This window comes from Centruroides sculpturatus, unplaced genomic scaffold (genome assembly GCF_000671375.1).
Source record: "Centruroides sculpturatus isolate CEXI.00-Female unplaced genomic scaffold, Cexi_2.0 scaffold694, whole genome shotgun sequence".
NCBI lineage: Eukaryota > Metazoa > Arthropoda > Arachnida > Scorpiones > Buthidae > Centruroides > Centruroides sculpturatus.
In genome coordinates this window covers 163,523-169,899 of record NW_019384906.1, presented here as the reverse complement: position 1 = coordinate 169,899, position 6,377 = coordinate 163,523, and positions in this window count along the sequence as shown.

The window sequence follows — 6,377 nt, the reverse complement described above, 5'->3', positions numbered from 1 at the left end:
CTACACAAAAGCCTGGGAACATTACAATTGAATAGAAATACATACATCACACTACAGAAGGCCACTATATTGAATACATGCCACATTGTTAGGAAATTCCTGAATACTGACACTGACACTGACACACTTATTTAATTTTAGTTTTGTTTTGGTTGCTATGCCTTGACTCTGGTCCGGCATAGTACACAGCCACCGGTTTAACCGAGTATTTCCCACTGAACCCAACACAATAATAATATTCCACAAACAGTATTGGAAAACAACACGCACAGAGCCATAATCACAAATAAAACAATTTACCACGACAGACTAGACATCACACTCATTGACAAACACAATAAAATCACATACATTATATCCAAACTCTCACAATATACAAAACACATTCACTGAAAAAATTAGCAAGTACTACACAGAACTGCCCAGGAAATAAGGCATCTGTGGAGGATGAATAGGGTGCTTATTGTATGTACTTGTTGTTCTCTCCTCTACAGCACACACACTGTACAAAAGCTTGGAAACATTACAATTGAATAGAAATACATACATCACACTTTAGAAGGCCACTATATTAAATAAATGCCATATTGTTAGAAAATTCCTGAATACAAACACAGAAACACACTTATTTAATTTTAGTTTTGTTTTGGTTGCTAAGCCTTGACCTTGGTCTGGCATAGTACATAGCCACCAGTGTCCAAGTATAACCCACTAAATCAAACATAATAATAATATTTGAAGACTTTTAAATCTTTCAAATATTATTATTATAAATTAAAAATAAATACTCAATTCAATTCTTTATTGCATGAACTTTAGTTTGTTACAAAGGGATTAAACTGTAACTTAAAACTAAAGTGAATACAGTGAAACCTAGTTAATTTGAATCAGTGGGAAAAAAATTCAGACTTTGAGTTATGGAGGTTTGGCTAAAAATCAAGATTTTGTGCATAATAAACTATCCACAAGATATTTCCATGGGTCTTATTATGAATTGTTGTGTTAATGTAAACCTCTGTGTTATCCAAAAACTCTAAAATGCTTAACCAATTTAAATAAGCTACTGAGAAATGCTTTTCTGAATGGTTGATCCAATCACTCCTAAGTATTTAGTAAGAATTTTTTAAATTATAATATTTTGCACCTAGAACCAATCTGTTTTTATCACAAAGATACCAATCTTTATGACCGTTGTACTTTTTAAATTTTGCCACAAAGGTTAAAATTTTTACATAGAATAGTCTGTAATCATTTAAAAAAAATTAATTTAACAAAAATCAATTTATTTATTATGTTAGCTATCAGAGAAATCCATCAGCAATCAAGTAAAACAAAAATAAAAAAAAGCAGGTTCAAATGGCAGTTACAGTATCTAGGTCACTGTCTGGAAGCCACCATCCCCTGCCTGCTGTCACAACCCAATGTTTATTTTTAGTCATACATAGTTCTGGCACGTAAAGTTTCTGATTAGCGTATTTGATAGATAAATGGTAATTTTTTTCCTTAACCAAAAATTAAATTTTTGGAGAGTTTATGAAAAAACTGTATCAAAACCACATTTGAGTTAAACAGTTTGACAAATTAGAGGTAACTAGTTTGATTTAACATATAAATCCCTATGCTGGACACTTGAGGAAAGAATATGACTTTGAGTTATCCCAGCTTGAGTTAACCATGTTCCACTGTACTATTTAATAACTTAATGTAATAACTTAGTACAAGATAATACAAAATAAGATATACAATAATAATAATAATTTTTAAAGAACATGNTTATTTATGTTATTAAGTAAAAAATTGATGCCAGAGATATAGTGAAACATCTGTCGATTCTAAGAAATATATTTTATTTTGGTTATTATAAATAGATTCTTTATGATTCTTAAATACTTTTTAAAATATTAACATAATTTAATATATTTCAATTGTACTTTAAGATTATATTTCAAATATTTTTATAGTTGGAAAATATATTTGAAAATAACATAATTACTTTTATATATTCTGATAAAATAAAGTTATTATTTCAATAATAAATAAAATAGTAATGACTCAAATATACATTTAATAAACATGTAAATGACCCAAAAATAATATATATATAATAAATAGAAATTTTAAAATTATAAACTTCATATAAAAATAGTTTATCCCTTTATATACCTTCCTGATAGTAATAAAAATTCCTTTTTAAAACTTGACCGTAAACTTGTAACACCCATTGTATGACTGAAATAAAGAAAGAAAGATAATATAATCTATTTGGAAGTCTCTCAGTTAAGATTATGGTAAACTAGTATTACATTTAATGACAAAATAAAATAAAACCTATAAACTATGGAGTTCATTTAAAAATTAGAATAAATATTAAATTTTATCATTTAATTGTATCAAGTTATGATTATTCATCACAGAATGAAATTTGATATGGAAAATAAAATTTTATTTCTAATGAAATAGTTAATAATTTATTTTTATAAACAATTTAGTTATTCATTAATGAAATGATAGATAATTAATACAAGATTACTTGAGCTATCATATTTAACATCAATATTAGTTGGTTAATTTGATTTTCTTACAAATAATAACATTTCATATTACAGAACATTGTGTTTTAACAATTTCTTTATACAGATATAAACATCTACTGAAACCCAATGCTTAGCACCCACAATTACCGTAAATAATCTGGCTATAATTTTAAAATATTAATTATGAATTACAAATAAATTTGGCACTAGAGGGAGGCATTAGGCACTGTCTCGTATTAAATTTAATAATTATAATATTTAATTGATTAATTTAGAATAAACTGGAAGAAAAAAAAATCGGTCTGAAGTGGGACTCAATTAATTAAATATTATAATTATTAAATTTAATATGAGATGGTAACTAATGCCTCCCTCTAGTGCCAAATTTATTTGTAATTCATAATTAATATTTCATTTACGGACACCCACGATTATTTACGGCAATCATGGGTGTCTATTTAACAATTTCTTTATTTTCTTAAATTTATCTCTTATAAAATTCTATAATTTAGTGATACTAAGTGTAAAGTGTTAGTTTTGGTTTTGATGATGGAACATTTTGATTTTAATATTTATGTGAACCTGAGGGGAGGTCAGAGATCGCTCGTCTCTGTCACTAGTCAGGATGAAACGTCAGGCGAGTGAAGGGAGAGTTGCTTGGGGTTGACGATAAGGTGAAGGGCCTGATCGAGTAAAAGAGTCTACCAATTTTTATAACAAATAAAACAACAATTTATTATACTGAAACTAACAACCTACTACACACTATACAAAAACTAGTACTGGTAATTCTACAGATAAACACCGATGTCGGCCTCACGGGTGGACCGATCTATGATAGTATTCATTCGATAAACACGACACTCTGAAGGAGCAGGTTAACCAGGGCGGCAACTAGAAAGAAGAGACCGTGCAGTTTATCGACGTAGAAAAATCGAACCGAGCCGTTTTTAACAGAGCGAGAGAGAGTTCACCGAGTTTCCATACCTCTACAGAGAGAGTTCCCGACGACTATGGATAATCTGGAGGCACTACTATATGAGTTCCTGGAAACGGTGAATAATCCACTTTGGCACCAACATAAATACAGTCGCGACTTAAGCGCGGAAAGGAGATAGAACTTTGGAGATCGGAATTCAGCGGGTTCGGAAGATCGGAGCGATGTCGTCTATCCTCGGTTGTTTTGAGACTCCCCCGAGAGGGGGTAAGAATGGTCTTTTATCCATTTTAGTGGGGAATTTCCACCACGTGATCGGATGTTCATGAGTTACAGGTTATAGGTATTCCTGGGATCTACAACAAATGACGGCATTTAGATGCTAATTGTAAACCTTCTTGCAAGATGAGATGTAAGTTCTGCAAAGAACAACCAATGTTGCTAGTTAAGACCGGAAAGTTTACACAATCCCGGGCAAGATCGTTTTTTCTTCTAAAGCGTTACATAAACGAAAGTTTAATTAATTAACATTTTTGTTAATAAAAGATCGGAAATTTTGTCAATAAAATTCCGGATCTCACATTCATATATAGATAAAAATAACGGCCCTGGATTTCAATAACACTCTAAATTACATTTATTTAATAGCAAACAACAAAAGAAAATTTATAACATATTTTTGAAATTGAAGCAAATTTTTTATGTTAATTTCAAAAAATTAGATGATAAATGAGTTTAAACAAGTTTAATCAAAATTAGTTTCAACCAAAGTTATAAATTATTTCATTGTATTCTAAGCTTTTAATATTATAACTTATAAAACACAGCTCAGTCATAAATTAATAGTGCATCAAGCAATGAAATACTGTCTATAGCCAGGGTGGCCAAGCTCCTTGATAGTCTGAGCCATTTTTCAAAATTTGAAATTTTTCGCGAGCCGCAATTAAATACGTATTAAAAAGGTATGNAAGATTTAGTGAAATATAAAATTTTGTACTGAAATTTTATTTGATAAATTTAATAAATTTTATTTTAAAGAATTCATATGCTATATAACATTAATTTTCCAAAACAGCAAAAAATGTATGCTTTATGCTTTGTTAGAATCTTATAAACACTTAAAAAACTCAAATACATTTAAATCTTATTGGTTCATCATTACAGAGAAAATTCTCTCATATAAATATCATTAAAAGTTATGTATTTCAAAAATTTTCTAGAAAACTTAAAATGTCCTTTTCTACACTCTCCTATAAAACAATGCAAATACCTCTGAATAACCTAATGCAACTTCTATAAACAAATTATAACAAATTTAAAATTTAAACTTAAAATCATAAATATGATAAATAATAATACAGTAGAGCATTGATTATCCGAATGTTGATAAACTGAAACGTCAGTTAACCAAAAGCATTCCAGATGAACTATGTCCTGCTGAATCGAATGTTTTTGATACTAGATAAACTTTTAAAGTATAATTTTTTTTGTTTTTATATTTTTCAATATATTTATTTTGTTTGTACAAAATAAAAAATAATTTTTAAGGATACAATAGCTATGATTATTATTATAAAAATTTTCGTCAGGCTTAACATTGACAAAAATTCAACACAAAGCGACACACAAGAGAGAAAAATTTAAACATGAGATATATTAATATACTATTATTGAAATATACTAATATACTATATTAATAATGTATTTTTTTGTACATAATCGGTTATCTGAAAAATCGATTTTCCAAACAACCCCAGTCCCCAATTGATTTGGATAATTGACGCACTACTGTACATGTGAAAAGTATAAATATTTATGTTTTGATTTTAAGTCAGAATTTTAAATTTGTTCTAATTTATTTATATAAGTAATTATGTTATCAAGATGCATCTAAATAGATTATCTGGACATGTTTAGTTGACAGATGCATAAAAGAACATTTAAATTTTTGAAGTTTTCTGGAATGTTTTTGAAATGTTTAACATAATAGTCTATTTCTTCTCAGAAAAACTGGAGTGAGAAATAAACAGTCACAAACACAACCTTTTTAAACCTTTTTTAAGTTCAATTACTGGTTAAAAAAGGTTGTGTTTGTGACTGAAATGTTTAATTAACATTTAAAAAATTTGTATCTCTAGTGATGAGCCAGCAAGGCTCAAAGGCATTGGATTTTTTGTGTTTAGGAAATTTAAACCAAAAAGTTCAGTTTTCTTTAAGAAGTAGGCCTAGGTTATTTTGAGTTTAATTGGTGTTCAAATCTATCTTACTTTCTACAATACAAATCCAAAAAATAAATTATTAAATTACTTATAGTTTTTCTCTGTATTACNAATTTGTTACAACGTTGCACTTAGTCTTTCATATTTGTTGTTAGTAATTTAAAAGACATTTTGAAACACATACGGAACGATAATAATTTTTAAAAATATAATAACACAAAATGAAAAGGGAACTCGGGTACATTTATCGAGAGCCACAAATAATCCTTCAAAAAGCCGCATGTGGCTCGCGAGCCGCAGGTTGGCCACCCCTGGTCTATAGTAATATAAATCTTTCTGAAATCATTTTTAAAATATGAAAATATTTTAATCAATCCTTATATATACTAAAAGCAAAATGTTCTGTCCCTGCTAAAATCAAAACTAACACTTTACAAAGAAGCAGCGTGTAAGTAGGTCACACTGAGTCACTTGTAGGGGTCTACAATTCTTTCCTCAACAGGACCACCCATTAACTTTCTGTGTGGACTTGGCATGAATTCATGGAAAGGGTTAACAAAGGGAAAGGAAGGTCTTTGCATAGGGATAGAAAACACAAAANAGATGCATCTAAATAGATTATCTGGACATGTTTTAGTTGACAGATGCATAAAAGAACATTTAAATTTTTGAAGTTTTCTGGAATGT